This window comes from Macrobrachium nipponense, chromosome 25 (assembly GCF_015104395.2).
Source record: "Macrobrachium nipponense isolate FS-2020 chromosome 25, ASM1510439v2, whole genome shotgun sequence".
Taxonomy (NCBI): domain Eukaryota; kingdom Metazoa; phylum Arthropoda; class Malacostraca; order Decapoda; family Palaemonidae; genus Macrobrachium; species Macrobrachium nipponense.
The window spans coordinates 9,009,149-9,028,988 of record NC_087214.1 but is presented as its reverse complement, the minus strand read 5'-3'; the positions used below and the strand labels follow the sequence as shown (position 1 = coordinate 9,028,988).

At 40.6% G+C, this 19,840-nt stretch overlaps 1 protein-coding gene across 2 annotated transcripts in view; it reads left to right on the top strand.

Annotated features, from left to right (window-relative positions):
• LOC135199280 (zinc finger protein 436-like) overlaps positions 1-19,840 on the top strand; it is a 534,458-nt gene that overhangs the window by 67,830 nt on the left and 446,788 nt on the right. The window lies entirely within an intron of this gene.

Sequence of the window (19,840 nt, the reverse complement as noted above, 5' to 3'; positions counted from 1 at the left end):
GCACGTGAGGTAATTGTCATCTCTGAATTCGTACAGCGTTAGTCGGTCCCTTTGTGCTTGAAGATGTTCCAGCACCCGTGCCTCATTTATTGCGTCAAACTGTCTGTTGTCTTCAGGAGTTATCTGGAAAACTTTTTCCCATACCTCTTTCATTAGTCGTACTTTCTCGTCACTTTCTATTATCTTTTCCCCATTACTATTCAATAAATAGTCACATTGTCTGTTTGTCTTGCCCATCAGTCTTTTTATATCCCTCCAAAATTTAACAACATTCAAATGGTCGTCATATTTTAATTGCACCTTATTAATGGTATCGTCCCAGAAGTCATTTTGCAATCTTTTAAACTCGTCAAACAGTAAATCTTGTATATAAAGTATTATGTCCTTCAGTCGTCTTGTGTATCCAAAGTTATCTGTATATCTTTTAATTTCAGAATAATGTCTTTGTAAAAGATTGAGAGCGTCACTTCTCTTCGGCCCTGGGTTAAATTTATTATTTTTCTCGGTACCGTAGATTCGATGGCGCTCCCAATATTCGTGAACCAGTATCTGTCTGTCGTCAATTTCGTCTTTTATCTTTCCCTCCGTGTCATTTATGTCTATATTGTCGTAATGTCCGCTTATGCGCAATTTAAAGTTGTCCCAGTCGGCGCTATTATAGTCGTTAATCGTGCGGGGGTCAGTCTTTATTGGGGCTGTTGATAATGTGATAATTAATGGTGGTTGGTCTGATGTCGTCACTTCTCCTCTTTTTGCTGTCATATTTAAGCAGGCGTGCCTGTTTCCTAATATAATGTCCGGGCGTCCTTTGCTGCTCACCATTGTTGAGAAGTCTGGTCCTAAAAACATTAATTTGTCCCCCGTTATGAATCTACCTAGTATTTCCCCCCGTCGGTTAGAGTCAGCCGTCGCTATTGTCGGGTGTCTGGCGTTTATGTCTCCTATCAAGTAAGTTGGCTCTCGCCTCTGTGAAACAGTATTGAAGTCCTGCTGGTATATGTAATTACGTCTGCATGGTATATATGTCGTAACAATACTGACTGGTCCTATGTTCGTCTCTAGTTTGATTCCCACCGTGTCTTCCGTGAAGCCTGTCAGTAGTCTGTGTTTAATCTGGTGTTTGACTGCTACAGCTACCCCAGCGTGGTCCTCCCCATCTGTGTTTTTCTGATACACTCGGTATCCAAAAAACTTAATGGGGGAATCATCTGTTGTCCCTGTAGCATTCAGAAGAATTATGTCTGGGTCCAGGTGTCGGAATTCATTGTACAGTTCTCTATGTCGACTTTTTGTCAATTTAATCACATGGATCTGAATTATTTTTATAGTGTTAAGCATGAAAATGAATTAAGAAATTTACTATAGATTCTAGACATAGAAGGCTGTATTTTAGTCTGTCGTTACTTATTATTTCATTTATTTCCTGTTCATTGTCTGTGGAAAACTCGATAGATGAGTAGGGGACTTGATTGTGTAGGATTAGGCCATGTAATTTTTCCCTCAATTGGTCATGTGGAATGGTGACCCCCGTGTAGGCGATACATTCTCCCCTGATGTAGTGGTCGATTACCACATTTTTTTCACCGTCTGTTTTTATGTCTAATTTATCATTCCATTGTTTTGGGTATACTATCTGAAGTCTGCATTTGATTATGTCTGTCTTGTCTTGTGTTATGAATTGAGGTTGAGCTAGTGTAAATGTATTTCCAGCTGTTTGTTCTTTGTGTTGCCTCTTCTTTTTCGAAATTTCCTCTTTTGTTTCGTCCTCGCTTTCCGAGGTTCTCTCAGCTGGCCTTTTTTGGGGTATAATTGTCTCGTCCATTTTTGTCGTCGGTGTGTGCTCGCTTGTTGATGGTGTGTGTGTGGTGTGTCGGGGTGGCTCGTCTGCTTCGTGTGTGTTGGTTGTGATTGGATTGGTGTTGTTGTTTGTGGTTGTGTTTGTGTATTGACTATGTTCGCTAGTTTCGAGATTATTTGTTGGCCGCTGGCCATTTGCGGGATTTTAACTTGGGGGAGATTATTTTCTTTATTGTAATTGTTAATGGCTAGCTGGTAGGTCCCCAGTACCGCCAGGTCTTGCATCGCAGCAAAAATGTGTGCGTTATAGATGTGCCATAATTGTGAGTTGAGTGGCTGGGGGTGTGATTGTGTGGGTGGAGGTGTTGTGTTACTCTGTGTTGTGGTGTTGGGTGTAGTTATGGCTGTATTAGCCTTCAGTGCTGCACTGTATGTCATGTTAGTTGTGTGTGTATCTAGCGTTTTCTAGCATTTTTGTGGCTTCTGCCTGTCTCGTTTCTTCTTCCTTTTGTTTTCTTACATTCATTCTGACTGGGCACGTTCTGTCCTGGGCGGCATGTCCTCCATCACAGTGGATGCACCGTAGTGGGTTGCTGCACTCGGCAGCGAAGTGACCAACCTGGCTGCACTTAATGCACGTTTTCTGCCTCGGTTTGGAGCACTGTTTCACTAGATGGCTGTAAGAGAGGCAGTTGTGGCAGTGTGGTATGGGTGTGCTTCTCTCTTTTTGCACTTGGTGTGCAGGGATAGATTGATGGCAGATAATCAATCCATCTCTCAGTGCCTTGAGGGCCATATCTCTGGTTTTAAAAACCACTTTAATTGTTTTATTCTTTGCGTCTTCAATATTCTTGTTTAAGACAGAGACCTCCTCTACCTTGGCCCATGCCTGTCTCTCTTCGATAGTGGCCGCTTTCTCCTTGTCGTCAAAATTGTCTGCGTGCTTATCTACATATTTTAGGACTACTGTCCTAAGCCCCCTCTCCCCTGGTGGTGGAACGATATCGAGTTTCTCCCTGCTGAATCGGTTGGTTACCTTTTCCCCTAGCACTTTGTCTATATCCTCCTCCCTTACGACAATGAAGATTGCATTTTTGTACCCCTGGTTTACTCTAAAGATATCAAGTTTTAATTCCCCTGCTAATTCGTATATTTTCTTCTTTCCGTCTTCAAACTTCCCTCCCCCCCGGTCAATGATCTTAACGGAAGGCATCCTTCCTCTCCGTGTTTTTTAAAAATTTCTACATGAAATGAATGATGATGGTATGGTGGTGCTTGTCATTGATTGTTGCTTATACTTGTTTTTCCTGGTAGACCAGGGATGGTGATGAGGTGGTGATGATGATGGTAATTTTGTGCTATAGCACTGCAACACTTGTCATGTACTTTTTACTTATACTTGGTTTCTGCGAGACCAGAGGTCTGTTTTAACTGTGTGATTCAGAAAGTGTGCGGTGTTGTATTACAGTCTAAGGCGTGTTTTTGTGTCAAGGATTTGAAATTGAAATTGAAGTGAAAGAGTTGACTTGCGTCTGTTCTTTGTTCTTCCCTTCCTATCTCCAGGGGCCTGGGCGGGGTTTATTCCCCCGTAGGTGCGCCTTTTTACCCTCCCTTGATCCAAGGGGGGAACTAGACCGTCCCACCTACGGCAGATTCTCCGGGAGATAGAAATGTCCGATACAAAGAAATTTCAGTTGGTAGGGGTTTTGGGTTCGGGTTTTAGGATGTAGGTAAGGTTTGGGACTGTTTGGGAGGGTGAAGGTTAGGCTGGCTGGCTGGCTGGCTGGCTGCTCTCTTACCTCGCTCCGCGCGACCCAACAACTCTCTCTGCCTAATCCTTGGGAGCTATTCTACCTGCGTCCTCTCTCTACTGCATCTGGAAACCCTCTGATCTATGATCCTGGATGGTGGTGTCTGCATGCTGATATTTATAGCGGCTTGAATCCTAGAACTGAGTTCTCATTGGTCGAACCGGTCTGGGGCGAAGTCGGGGATCTCTCGTCGATGGTTGCAGGGATTCAGCCATGCGAGCGCTCGAGTAGTGTACCCGGGAATGAATGTCTGGAGTCCTACCTGCGGCAGGAGTCCTATCATCCCGCTGGTGCTCCTGGATATTTGGCATTGTTGGGTGGTCGTTCGCTGCTGATCTTCGGGAGGTGGTAGGGAGGAGAAATGTTTCTTGGGTTATGTTCAAGTTAGGTTTCTCCTTTCCTATATGGAGGGCTTCCAGGATTTGCAAATGCCTGGGATCAGTAGTTTGGTCAATAATTTCTATATTAGGTACAATAACGCTCCTTTTTATTCTTACATTATGGGCAGTCTTGGCGTGGTTATAAATGGCTCCTTCTTATGGAATGATAATGATGATAATAATAATTATAATTATTATTTAACTCTTGATACTATTGTTATTATTATAATTATACTCTTGATATTATTATTATTGTTGTTGTTGTTGTTGTTGTTGTTGTTGTTGTTATTATTATTAATTATTACAGTTATCGTATATGATGGAGGCTATTTATATTTATACAATGGTGACCTCTCAATAATTATATCTGGAAATTTAAGAAAAAAATATATGCTAAGGTGCAAAATTGACCAGAATACAAAAATTTCTAATCTAATTTATTTCATACTATTGCATATTGCATACTACTGTACATTACATGTTTGTTCATGAAACTTACCTGACAGATATATATATAGCTGTATTCTCTGAAGTCCGACAGAATTTCAAAATTCGCGGCACACGCAGTGGGCGGCCAGGTGGTAGTACCCATTCCTGCCGTGGGAGGCGGATATCAGGAACTATTCCCATTTTCTATTCATATTTTTTCTGTCGCCGGTCGGTAAACAACTGTTTACAGACCTCCGCCTAGGATTTTGAAAACTTCATTAGCCGCTTAAGTATCCTAATTATTCTTTCGATTATTAACTTGGATTTGTGGCTAGGCATACGCTATCGTAAATTTTTTCATTGCATTTGATGTCTGAAGCTAGTTAGCCTAGTTTCAGACTTTGTTGTCTGCATGGTAAGGTGAGGCTACCGGAACTTTCGGTAGACACTCGCTTAGTATATATGACGTTTACATGTTTTCTTTGCATAAGTTCAATGTAATTAGTGTAATGTGTGACTGATTACGGAAGAAGGAGGATTCATGTACGCATTTTAGAGCGTGTTAGAATCAGGAGTTTTCCTCCACAGTAAACAGAAGTTAGAAATAATGAACCTTCTAACTCCTGTAGATTTTATTTTGCCTAACCCTGTGGTATGGCTTCGGGCCTAGAAGAAGTGTCTGCTAGAGGATTACATCAAGTAATCTTAGACTAAAGTGCTCGCTCTCCAATCAGTGTTGTGAAGTGTAGTGCCCCTTGTGTTGTGGAGGGGGCGTCAGATCGGCCCCATAATGCCTCTAGGCCTGGACCTCTGTCGGACTCCCAGGACTCAGGGAGAGTGGCATGTCGAAAGCCGCAAGAGGGTTACGGGGGTCTCCCCACCGATCTGGCGTCCCTTCGGCAGGCCCTGTTGACGCTTCCCAGGCTGCTAAAGATCGTGCACGTGCACGAATCTTGAAGGATTGCTTCTCGTCCTCCGAGGTGTCCTCCCCGCGCAAGGGTTGGAGCTCTCGGAAGGACTCGCGCCCTCTAAGAAGCTTTAGAGAAGGGGACGCTTCACGTCCTCTCTCTCGTCAGGAGGGAACGTCAGATCGGCCCCATAACGCCTCTAGGCCTAGACCTCTGTCGGACTCCCAGGAAACAGGGAGAGGGCATGTCAAAACCCGAAGGAGGGTTACGGGGGGTTTTTCATGCTGATCTGGCTTCCTTTCGGCAGGTCCTGTTGTCGCTTCCCAGCTGCCGAAGATTGAGCACGTGCACGAATCTTGAAGGATTGCTTCTCGTCCTCCGAGGCGTCCTCCCCACACAGGGGTTGGAGCTCTCGGAAGGACTCGCGCCCCCTAAAGAAGCTTTAGAGAAGAGAACGCTTCACGTCCTCTCTCTCGTCACGAGAGGATGAAAGAGTCCTATGCCCTGTCAGGGCTCTCGAATTTTATTTACATAAACGAAGGAAGTAAGAGCTCCTTCGGGTAATTTATGGTGCTCAGGCCTTTTCGGAGGAGACCACATTTACCCTTTTCGAAGAATGCACTGGCTCTTTTCCTAAGGGACATATTAAGGAGGCTCATTCATCTTGCCAGAAGAGTGATTTGAGCCTCCTGCGAGTGAACGCTCATGAAGTTAGAGCTGTTTCAACCTCGCTAGCATTCCAAAAGAATTTGGTAATCAAGGACATTCTTGATTCCACCTTTTGGAGGAGCAACTCAGTATTCGTCTCCTCTCCTCATGCGCTCCGTATACGTTATGTAACGTTCGCTTTACTTCGAAAAAGCAAGCTGATAAGTTTGACGGCCGGCAAGCTGCTTTGCACAGTCAAACAACTTGTGTCTCTGGTTCGGCATAAGAAGGGCAATTTAGACGTGAGGAAGCTTTTGGAGGTGCTCGACGTCCTATAAGTAGAGACATTCTCCAGGACGCTCGGCAAGCACCTTGCGAGGGTGTCTTTCGGACGCTCGGCGTTCCTTTGCTGAGTGCGTGTCTGGAGATGTTCTTTTGCATTACTAAGACGCAAGTTGTCGCACAGGCGGCCACTGTCTTTGTAAGAAGGTATGAAGGTCTTTAAGGCCCGTCTTGAAGACGAAAGCCATATGTCTTCCTTTAGTGTTCACACACTTCAGGAGCAGCGTGCGGTTCTCCATGGAGACTCGCATGAGGACATCCCTTGAAAATATTCAACGTCATACGCAAAACGCGGTTCGTCATAACATTGAGATGTTGGCAAGGTCGCTCGCCAGGACGCCTCTTGGCGGGCTTTGCAGGCATCAGGGCGCTCAACGAGATCCTCTCTGAAACGTCGTTCAGAAGACTTGGAGTTCTCTGCTCAGACACGCTCGCAGCTAAGCAGGACGTTTTTTGAGGACGCTCAGCAGGACGCTTTCCAGGACTCTAAGCAGGACGCTTTTGAGGACGCTCGGCAGGACGCTTATGAGGACGCTTTTGTGGACATTCGCCAGGACGCTTCGGTGGAAGCTCGGCAGGACGCTTTGCGAGAGAAAAGACTTGTTGAAGGCGTCTTATTTGCTGTTCAGGACGTTTCTTAGGACGCTTGACGCTTTCTAAACGCTCGTCAAGAGGAGGTTTTTCAGGACTCTCCACAGGACATTCCTTTACAGAAATTTTTAAAAAGGATTCGGAGTTAGCGGAGAGACATACCCGAATTTTTTTCTTCGATCCCTCTTTCCTCTTCATCGATTTCTCTGAGAATCAGGAAGATTATATACTCGGATTCCTGGGTGACTTTCGGTCATGTTAAAGGGTTTTCCCCTATTAGCAAAGTGCTAATAGTTTTGTCAAGTCAGGACGTTTTCCCCATTGTCAAGATACTAAACGTTTTGTCATTTAAGTGGGGGACCCCTCATAAATGGGGTAGTTCTCATTGACATAGATTTTAACGTTTTTATCGTTTAAGCGGATAAACTCATTAACAAATTTCGGAAGAGCTCTCATTCATTTTCAGAGGCTCATCCGGGGAGTAAGAAAAAGACTTGTAGACTAGATCCAGGAAGTCTTATGTCCAATATCATAAGAACATTGAACGGTCCTTTTCGATCCTCGGTTCTCTCTTGATGATCTCTATTCGAATATTACTCCCTTTTCTTGGCAAAGAGTCTTGGCAAAGAGTCAAGGAGTTCTTTTAAAAAGTCTCATTCATTAGAACGTGGACAGTCGTTTTCCTTTCTTTCTCTCTTCCTCGTCGAGGAAAGATGTAGTAGAGAATTTGATGTTCAAATTACTACAATACTTACGTAGTTTATCTTTGCGTCATTTTGCTAACGCATGGGTCAAGTCATATACGCATATCGTATTTACCTCTGCGGATAGAAGCCGAAAGAACTGTTGTTTTAATGTATTTATTTGACACTCCCTTCAACCTTCCAAGAGTTTTCGGAGTAAGAACAACTCTTCAGGTATTGTTACGACAACACCAACTCAGCTTCTGTATTTAGCGAATTCTGTTTCGTTTAAATAGGCCTGCTTGAGAGTTTTCCTTTTGCTCGATAATATCATACCTATTCCTTCGTAAAGGGAGTAGCTGGCAACTCAGGCAGATAGTATTCTGTTCACCATTGAAGCTTTCCTTCGAGGAAGACTTCTCCTTCACTCTCTTTGATAGAGATTGAAGGTGGTCGATCTCCAATCCTTATTTTGTTTTCTTGAAGGAAAGAATTTAGGATGGAGATCGTTGTTCAGAATCCTATAAATATACTACGTATATTAACCTCGCGACATGATTCTACTAAGCAGTTGAATTGTCTGAGGGGTAGGCGCATATCCTAGTTATTCTACGGATTGCGACTTAGACGAGAAGTATTCTAATTGAACTGCAACTCGGGGTTGCCTGCAACCTCCCAGGAGTTTGTTTCAATTTTATATACTTATGGTTTTGTCACGACAACACCATTTCAACTTTTATATTTACCGAAATTCGTTTCGCCTAAATATAATTGCTCGAGCATATCTTTTTATGCTCGGTGGTTCTAGCCGAACGCATTCCTTTGTGGAATATGGATTACCTGGCAACTCAGGATGACGAGTCAGCGGGAGCTCAGGCTCAGCTACTGCGTATTGAACTGCCTGATAGCAGCTCAGTATCAGCTGGGCCTCCGAGATGCACGGTTGTTTATGTCTCTCTCTCTCCCCTGCTTTGATTGACTACCGAACCGTATCTCTGCCCAACAATCATGGACTTAGGTCTCTGATTAACGGGGATTCTCGCAATTATGAAGGACCATCTACTGCTGTGACGATAGATTCCATCGCCTTCGATATTGCGAGAATTTTCAACAGAGATATCTCTTAGACTCTTTCATTTTACTGTTTACCGCACGGTAACAGAAGTCTGTACAAGTCTCCCGCTGCATCGCACTGCGATAATGCGAATGATTTTGCAGACATCTGAGTTTGTCTTTAAAATATCTCATATTCGTAGGTGTACAATTGTTCATTGTTCAACCCGAATTAACAGATTATGTCAAAAGACATCGCCTACTCTCCGACCTGACAGCTCTACTTCCAAATGTTCAGCCCATGAGAAGCAGTTCTTCAGGGCGGCTTTCCCCTGTGTTTTCATTACTGAAGAACGGCCCTCCCGCTTTCATTGCAAACTACGACTTCTCTCCGGACAAGCAAATGAAATAGCGGTTAGCGTTTTCAGTCATTTGTAAGCACAGGTGTTCAGAATCTTGAGAATCCTTCTCTCGATTCGTCTGTGAAGACGTAGGTTGCATTCAATATCTACCTTCGTCTTCAACGGTACAGAGCGATAAGATCTTCAAGAGTAATGGCAGTCTCTTGGCCAAGGCAAAGCAGTGCTGCTATTTTCGGTGTTCCGTAAAAAGAACCAGACTGGTTCATGTCCAAGAACACCCTGGCATTATAGCCAAGGAGTTTCTTTAAGAGGTCTCATTCATTATGTTTGCATAAAGATTTGAGATTTTTTCTTAATTATGAATGCTCAAGAGGTGAGGGCGCGGCCTCGGAAGCATTTCAACAGAGCATGACACTCAGTAACATCTGAGTGCCACGCTTTAGCGAAGCAATCGTGTTCGCTTCACATCCGACAATCTGCGGTGTTCCGTAAAAAGACCAGACTGGTTCATGTCCAAGAACACCCTGGCATTATAGCCAAGGAGTTCTTTTAAGAGGTCTCATTCATTATGTTTGCATAAAGATTTGTGATTTTTTCTTAATATGAATGCTCAAGAGGTGAGGGCGCGGCCTCGGAAGCATTTCAACAGAGCATGACACTCAGTAACATCCTGAGTGCCACGGTTTAGCGAAGCAACTCTGTGTTCGCTTCACACTCCCGACGGGATGTGAAGACGACATTTCAGATCCGTAAGTCGCTAGGACCATACATATCCGTAGATATATTATTGGGGGCAGGAAGCAACACGAATCCTATCCTATAGAAAAGGGATAGGTTGTGCTTTTAACTTTGAAGGGTTGGTCGCTTGAGGCGCGTTCCTTTTCTTTAGCCTAGAAGTTATGGAACTAACTTTGATAGGTTAGGTCAGGTGGTGGTTTTAGCTTCGGTGCCCTCAGAAGTATGGTCATATGGTCTAGTCACATTGTGGTCACGCCCCCGTTGACAGATCATCTAGAGCGCACCAGCATTACAGGTCTCTACCTCGCTGGCAACTCTAGTAACGCAGAGCAGACTTTGGTGACAGTAATCACGAAGTCGGCTATGCTAACAGGTGAGGAAACCGAGATGTATATCATCTACTTAATTTAGTTTCCCAAAAAATCCTATTCTGTCTCTTCCCACCATCCGAAGGTGGGATTCAGCTATATATATATCTGTCAGGTAAGTTTCATGAACAAAATGTTATTGTTATAATACAATTAAGTTTGTTCATACTTACCTGGCAGATATATATAATTAAAGTGCCCACCCACCTCCCCTCAGGAGACAGTGGCACTGATAAAATATGAATAGAAAATGGGAATAGTTCCTGATATCCGCCTCCCACGGCGGGAATGGGTACTACCACCTGCCGCCCACTGCGTGTGCCGCGAATTTTGAAATTCTGTCGGACTTCAGAGAATACAGCTATATATGTATCTGCCAGGTAAGTATGAACAAACTTAATTGTATTATAACAATAACATTTTTAATCTATTATGGCTTATTTCCACAATTCATTTTCTTTTTTACCCTTAACAAAATTTATAGTTTTCTTCTTTTTTGCGAGTTTGGTTTTGACTCGTGCTCTATTATTTTCTTTTATACAGTATGTACATTTTGATTTATTTTTCTGGACATTTTCTCTGCACTGGGAAATTCTTTGTTATTAATTTTGACATTTTTCTGTTCAGAATTCTCATTCTAAAGAATATTCTGCACTTTATGAAATACGCAATGACGTCCTCAGGTAGAGAAACCAAATTTACCATGCACTTTGTCAATTTTTTTAAACCATTTTTTTTTCACCTTTTAGTGAGAAGTCTTCATGGTAACAGTTAAACAATATTTCCATAGTCTGTAACTGCTAAAAATATCCTGGTTTGGTTATTTTAGTTTCCCTTCACTCCTACTTATGGCCGAATGCCAAGTTTTATCATGCTTTGTAACACTGGATCCTAGGAATTCATATTGAGGAAATTTTTTTTTACCAAGAAACCCCCAACATACCTAAGTGCCTCGGTTTCCATGGCCTCCTCAAAAGGCATTCCTTGTACATCAAATGAAGGAGTTTCATCACATTGTAGCTCATCATCATCCACTGCAAAAATCATTGCAGATAAGCAAAGTTCTTCCTCTAACCTTTCTGCATAAATGTTAGGAGCAGTGGTATCTATTTTAATAAGTGTTACATCTGAAATGTTGGTATCATCGCATTCTTGTTCAGTGTTATACCGAGATCCCATCAAGGCAATTTCCTTTCCAAGAAGAAATTTTTTTATTCTGTACTTTATTTGCACAGGGGATGTTGGTCATAGTTTCCATTCATTTGTCTATGACAGCAGAAAAATGCTATAAACAATCTTGGTTCAATCCGTAGGTCAGCAAGTAGGTTACATTATATTTCTCATTTAACATTCGGTAAAGCTTAGAGAGGGATTTTGAAGAAAGTATTAGCCCTTTCTGGAATTGATACAAGAAATTCTTCCCACAAACTCTAATCTCTTTTGCAGTCTCAATCATTTGTTCCAAAATCTGATTTTGTGTTGCCGAATTTGCCCAATAGGTATTTCTTGATTTATTTGAATCTGTGAATACCCTTGAATTAAAAAGATCAAACCACCTATCTGCTAGCAATACGAATTGACTAGTGGTATCCCAATCCTTTCTCTTTAAGAGTCCATGCTCACCAAAAAACTGTATAGATTTGGCTGTTGTTTCAGATAACAGCTGTGCAGCTAGACGAACATTCATTCTTCTAGGTCCTACATCAACATGACTACCATTTAATTTGAATGATGTCTTTAAGTCTTTCCTACTTCTCTTGACGATCTCTCGTATGCTTGAATTTGTCACTTATTTGCATCCTTTGCTTCCATCTAATTTGAAACCTGAATCTACCAGATTTTTTTTGATTGGTTTGATTAGATGAGGTGCATCTGCAAATACAAAAATTTCCCTGTCATTAGATGCTGGATTTGTGAAGCTTCTGTTTTCAATGTTTACACCAAGTGTTTTCAGCAGCTTAAGATTTGTTGATCCCATGTCAGACATCATAGCAACCACAATCAATCCAGCCTGTTCCACTTTAATGATTATGTTGTTCAATATGTCTTTAGTCATGTCAGTGTCAGTTGTAATACACTAACTGCTTCCAAGGGGTTGTCAATCCCCTTGACATAGCACATTGGAGTTTCTTTTTGGGCTCATGTATTATGTCACTGCCTTTCTCATACATCCAGTCAAATGCAACACTTGTCTCATCAAATGTCAGCACAAAAAGGCTCTCAAAATGTGACATTTTTCAGTTTTTTGGCTCAAAAGTTGAATCACTGGCAATAGCACACCAGGTTCAATATCTAGGTTACACACGGCGGTTAAGTGTACTAACAGATGGGAGAGGAAGATTTTTTTTGTCTTGGATAGTTGAGTGTTTTTGGACTAAGACTGTGCAGTATCCAGTTGGCTTGCAGCAATATCACCATCAGCATAATTTACAATTAGTTTTCCACCTAACATTGCATCAATTTGTTTATCTGTAAAAAATTTCCATAGTCTGGTCTGCGTATCGGACACACCCCTTTGGTATCAAGTTTTAATCTGAACTAATATTTTTTTCTTTCCCAATTTTTTTTATCATTAAGCAGAGCAGTATTTTCTTGTGTTAACATATCTACCAGTTGCTGAAGTTTTCTATTGACCTCTATTAAGTGGGCAGTAGATTTACTAAGGTTACCAGTACCACTGACAGTCTGTGAAGGCTTGCATAAATTTACAATAGACAAAGGCTTTGAAACAGATAAAATCTTGCCAAAGCATAAGCTTGCAACAGCAACACAGTCAGGAGGTTGATTTTCTTTCAACACAGGTAATTCATGCTGCATTACCTGATAATTTAAGGAACTGTAGTAGAAACGAGAGAGAGAGAGAGAGAGAGATAATAAACTGTAGAAAAAAATATTGACACTATTCAATTTGATGCGATTAATATTCAGAATAAGTCTTACCTGTAATTGATGGTAAATGTAGAGTTGGAACTGCTCCAGGCTTGAATTCTATGCATCTTGGAGGAATCGGTTTCCCAAGTAGTTCATATTTTAGATTTCTTTTAAAAGCAGATTTTTCGAAATGCTTGCTGCATACCTGCGTCGGGGGGTAAAATTAGCCTTTGTCCCGCGCAGCTGAATCCATTTGTCTTGTTTCTTTATCTTTTGGAAACCATAATAATTGTATATTGATTTACCTATCTAATAATTGTTAGTCACGCACTGCGCAACTAGACATCGTGACAAGTTGGTGCGAGAGCTTTCTATTGGACCAATACGACCTTGGGACAGAACAAGGCCGTGAGACAAGAGTGGGAAAGAGATAGATGTCTGACCATCTGCCCCGCTCATTAAAGACTGACCCAAGGTTCAGCCTCGGACTGCTTTTGAACCTATTGACGGCATGGATGCACTAGTATGTGTTAGCATAGTGAGTGGAAGAAATCAAGAGAGGGTGAGGGAAGAGGTGTGGGGCAAGGGGGTGGGGGGGGGGGGGGGGGGTGGGGGGGGGGGGGGGGGTAGGGTGGATGGGGTTTTGCTTATTGCCTGTGCAGCCGAATCGGCGGCAGTCTCAAAAGTGGTTTGAAGCCTTTTGCGATCAGCCCAATGATAAATGAGCTCTCTCTCGGATCTGTTCTCCACCAATGGGAGATGAGATTGACTTTTTCAAGCTTCGATGGTCTTAAAAGTAGCTTGAAGACTTTGGCGATCAGCCAATGGAAATTCAGATATTCTCTTCTTTCCACCAATGGGAGAAGAGTTTGTCTTCCTTCCAGTCAAGTGAGCGCTCTCTGAGCAACAATTTAGCCCTTTTGCACCAGATCTAGTATTGGTTTCAAATCTAGCGCATAAAAATCGCCTTTAGCGCCTAGTGCAAAATCTAGTCTTCATCGGACAGGTTTACCGCATTCTAGTGCTCATGCCAGGTTTTTCAGACAAAACATTAAATGCAATTATAAATGAAGATTATCCCTTTAAAATACTCAATAGATGATTAGTGGTAACCATGTAAATCATTTTAATTGATTGCACTGCATGCTGTATTGTAATGTATAGGTAAGTTTCCAAATTTTTGCAGTAGGGAACATTATATATAATTACATTTCATGTCACTTTTGGTCTGGATATTTCATAATTATTGCTGTTTGATATTTTTTATAATGCACTGATGATACTTGCTGTACATGTTTCATTCATGATTGATATGCATAGTTTCATTTGCTGTATTAATAAGGTTGCAATTAATGTTTCATTTCCAAATGAGCAATGATGTTTCATAATACTTTGATTTTAGCATGGAACTAATTATGTATGTTCAATTTCGTCTAGTTATTGCAGTACATTAATATAAAATAACCTGTCACGTACTTGTGGAGACTTCTTTGTTCACAAGGTGGCACGCACTACAGACCATAGACTGGGGAGTACCAGGTATTTAGTACTCTTAATTTCGTCATTCATCAAAGGATCGAGGTGTTTCCGTGAGCTTTTGCACAAGTCCCATTAAAAATGGTTATTAAAAGAAAATAAGTGAATCATTTGACATAAGTGTATTAAAAATGTATATTAGAATAAAATAAATGAATTCTTTTGAATAAGTTATATTAAAAAGTTGATTTAATAACAAAGTCAGTGAATTTTGTATTTATAAGAGAACTGTATTTTCAATAAGGGTTCGTAGTGCATATTATACCATATTTTAAATAATTAAGATTGAAATAATTAAAATATATTGTTTATCTTGAATTATTGTGCTTACCATTTTTTTATATTATTCAATTGATTAAATCTATATTAGCTATAATTTACATCATGCTGAATTATCAAAATGTTTAAATGCAGATGTACAAACTTGCTGTTTACCATTTATGTGAATTTTAGTAATTATCATCTACTTAGTACCAAAATCTTATTAAATCTTATGAAATCTGCTGTTTTGTTCTTAATGTGAATTATTGTTACTATTATGTGAATTTTTCAATTCAGCTCTTTTCATTACAGTATAATATAATTTATGTTTTCTAATTAGAATATAACCATCTATCAATATTGCAAATCGTTTCCATTTATATCCCCTTTATCTAAACTGAAAAAAATAGCTACTTTGCTAGTGCTCTTGATAAAAAAACTAGCGCAAATCTAGCGAACGCTTGATGTAAATCTGGTGCAACACTTGCAATAGCAGTTGGCAACAGTACTCGGAGTCTCGACACTGCTGCTTGAATCCTGAGCACAGCTACTTGAATGAATGAATGAATAGGGGGGAATAGGATAGAGTGAGGGTTTGGTTGCAACCGACTTAAACACCAGAGGGGTCCCCCGGAAGGAAGTTAGGCTATTGAAGGGGGAATAGGGTGGCGAAGAAATCAAGTATATCTTAGTTTAACCAGACCATGAGCTGATGAACATCTCTCCTAGGGCTGGCCCTAAGGATTAGATATTTTTATGTGGCTAGGAACCAATTGGTCACTAGCAACGGGACCTACAGAAAAGAATGTTTTTGCTACTTGTAGATACACGGTGAAGAATTGTAAAAAAAATAATTAAAAATTAAAGGTTTAATAATGACTGTTTTCCAATTTTTTAAATTTATAAATATTTGCTTAATGGATATCGGTAGGCTTGTAATGATTTATAGAGCAATAAATACAGTAAAATCACTATAGAAACAAGTAAAATCTAATACGATATCTCATAATAATAATGGTAATGTTAAAAATAAAAATGGTAATGATAGCAAAAACGAAAATTTCAACATTAATAACAAAAATACACAGTGAAAAATAGTAGACAACACTGCACCATTGGGAAGACCTAAAATGTTGTGAGAAGTGAAAGAATAAAGGACAGTGCACAGAGGAAAAAAATATTGAAAATTAAAGTACATAAACTCATAAGCGAAATGCAGTACCTTCAAAAGTAAATTTTTTTTCACTGGAAAAAAAAAAAATTCAAAAAAAAAATTCTTTAATACGAATGCTAATCAAAACCGCTCCTGAAAATAAAACACAAAAGATTATTAATCTTAATATCATAAATGATGAATATATTAATAATTAACATTACAATAAATTTTGGTCATTGTTATAATAGTATGTAGCTGTGTCTACACAGTAACCATTTTTTTTACTCTCTCTCTCTCTCTCTCTCTCTCTCTCTCTCTCTCTCTCTCTCGTCTATCTCTCTCTCTCTCTCTCTGAGAGAAGACCGACCCCCAGAACGTAATAAGACGACTTGAGTCATTTTCCATACTTACCTTGGAGCAATAAGCCCAAGGAGAGAGAGAGAAGAGAGAGAGAGAGCGAGAGAGAGGAGAGAGAGAGAGAGAGAGAGCGAGGAGAGAGTATCCCTTCTGTTAGAGCTGTTCCAGCATTGTCCGTCTACAGAAGGAACAGGAGAACATCTTATTCAACCTTTCGCACAGACTTTTATTGATTTTATATAAATGAAATAATTTTCAATAATGATCGAGTGACCAAAGAATGATTCAAATACCAGTGATGGGCAGTGCAGTGTGTGAGGGGCGATGGTTTTGTCAAAGTATGAAATGATAACTGATACATATGCACTATCGGAACCGTTCTAAAGACATAATTATAATCGTAAATCTTTGCTTCAAATACTCTGAAAGTGTGACGTTTGAGAGCTTCAGAACTTTTCAAATATTACCGTCAACAGTGCATAAGGAATGATCAGTATATCTGGTTTTTTCTTAAAAGGTAACTGCATAATTTTTTATAAATTTATGCTATTCCATTATACGACTCTTCCTTCCCTATTACTTTTGAACAGCCGCGAGTTCTAGCATCAGATTGAAATGTGCTATTAGTGGTCTAATCCAGCACTACTATAGATAAACAAACCCTGTCTATCACTGTCAATAGAAAATCCCAAGGTAAAGGTTATCTGGCCTAATCTGCTACTAACGTCGACAAAACTCCTTTTGACTCTGTCCTAGATTCCCTCAAGTCTTCTTTCAGTCACTCCAGTCTTGATCTCCTTTGACACTTTCGTCACCTCGATGCCAAAGGCGGCGGCCTCCTTTCGAAGCAGCTGAGGAGGCTCAGAAAACATCGTTCTCAGTCTTCCTTCCGGACTCGATATTCAAATCACCTGTCATCATCCTTTTGACTGATGGCAGAGAGAGAGAGCGAGAGAGAGAGAGAGACTGCCCTGGGAGGATCAATCAATTTTGCAAACTATCTTTTATTCGTTTCTTATTCTCCCAAGAAAGATATTGTTGTCCTTTCGATGCCGAAGTGTCAATAAGTGTAGAAGCTGAGATTTGTTTCATTGTATATGGAAGAGTTGCGCTAATAAGGCAGGACAGTGTCCGCTTACAAGGAATATGAAACTGATATAGAAATTGAAATATATGTAGATATCTTTATAAAAGCCTTTTACATTTGTATATATGAGCGTGCGTGCATGTGTAACAAAATTACTCGGTGCATTAAAACACAATTGAAATTACTTAAAATGAACATTAAATTATGCACTATATTTCACCGCTGAAAACCACACAGATAAAAAACTGAGTTCAGAGGAACGGTTCAACTAAACACGGAACTCCTGGAATATGATCTTAGCAGCATCTTGAACTTACCTGAGATCCCTCCAGGTAGATGCAACACATTCCAGATGCAATTCGCATGATAGCATAGAGCAGTGTTTCTCAACCTTTTTACCTCAGGACTCATCTACGAATTAACAGAAACTTTGGAGCGCACCTTTGATTTTAATATGGACAAAATACTTATGAAATTTGAGTTTATTGTGAAGTTTCAGAAACTTTAGATTCTGGTATGGTAATAGTTTCTACCCGAGACTATGTTTTACTTTTTTTGTGCATAGCGTTCAAGCATATATTAAAATGTGCTTTTTTTATATGCTGCATATTTTTATTTTATAATAATAATAATAATAATTATGATTTATTACTGTTATAGTTTGAAGTAGTAGCAGCAGCAGTAATAGGAAAATAATAAATATGCATTCTAAAATAACAATTTATTTTTTAGATATTACATATTGCATTTAACCTGGGCTTGTTAAGAATTAGTAATTTTGTGAATGTTAGGCCTTATATGTGATAAACAAACTCTCAACTCTTCATCAATAGATTTGATATTTGATCTACTTTTACATTTAATGTTTGTTAGTACAGAAAATCCTTGTTCACTAAGATAAGATGTGGAAAACTGTAATAAAACCATTAATACTTGTTAGAGCTATTGAAGGATATTCTTCTTTAGCTGAAATCCAAAACTGATCAATGGTCACCTCTTTATGCTTGATCTTTAATCCCCGTTCAGTAGATATAGCGGCCAGCTCTTCCTCTTTTGTTAACGAAAAGCCAACGTCTTCGGTAGAAATATCAGTGAAAGGGTTGCGAATCTAGTCGTACTGCTCGGTGTTTATTGAGGGAAAGTAATAATTCAGATTACCTTCCAAGTCGCTAAATGATCCACTATTAAAGGAACTACGTAAATCGTCGAGTAGCCTTTTCTCAGCAAAGGAAACATTTTCAAACAGCCTGAAGTTGCTTTTCTTTTCCAAATCACTATTTTTTTCTGGAATGCTTTGATTCTGTCGGTAGATGAGAGAAGATTTTCATTTCCACTTTGCATAGACATTTTCAGATTATTCAAGTGTTGAAACATATCAGTCAGATATTCCAATTTTGATGTCCAAAACTCACATTCCAAAAGTCCAAAAAATTAACTTTTATTTTCTTTTTAAAAAAATGTCAATAGTTCTTCGCAAAATTCAAGCACATGACAGAGTCCCTTTCCTCTTGACAACCGTCTCACTTCTGTGCGCAATAGCAAGCAAGCGTGTTGTGAATCCATGTTTTCACAAAGTTGTTCAAATATACGAGCCTTTGCTGGACTAATCTTGACGCTGGTAGCAGCATTGCGGCTACTAGGCTGGCGAGAACGAGCATCAATCCTCACTTTGCAACCCAGTCCTCTTCAAGGTCAAAACCTTGTGCAAAGAGGACTGTGCTGGGACCTCCTCCTAGCTTCTTCATATGTCTTGTCCCGAAAGGACAGTGACAGTAACCCTGGCACATGAGAAAGAGTCAGGCTTGGCTTTCCCAGGTGGCTCCAAGCCACGGCTCGGTCCCTTCTCTCACCCTGCGCTACTGTCATGGTACACTCAAAGGAACTCACAAACGAGTCTCCAACATGGACCTTGTTCCATGTTCCTTGGAACCATGGGCAGGTTCAAACTCCTGGGACTCCCGAGATGCTAGACCCTGGGGACAGCGTCATGATTCCCACTCCCAAAGGAGCAAGTGAGAATGAAGCAGACCCTTAGAAGTCTTATGGCAAGACTTTTTAGGCTGGGAAACCTTCGAAGAGGGAGGTGAGGAGAAGCAGACGATGAAACTGAAAGACTCAGACGAAGATGACGACACCTTTCTAGACCTCTTCTTCTTCGACTTCTTTTTCGTCAGGAACAGGAGGAAGAGCAGGTCCATAAGCAGGAGCAGGAGCAGGTCCATAAGCAGGAGCAGGAGCAGGTACAGGAGCAGGAGCAGGCACAAAAGTAGGAACAGCTGGCAGGGTCACCTATGCCACTCTGAGGGGGGGGGACAGAGGAGGAGCAGTAACCATAAGTACGGACAGATGTGCCACCCCAAACCCAGGAGGGGTTGGCACTGCATTTAATGAGCCGGAAGGTGACAAGCTGGCAGATTTTCTCTAGTCCCCATCATCACAGTAAGGGACACATTGGTCAGATG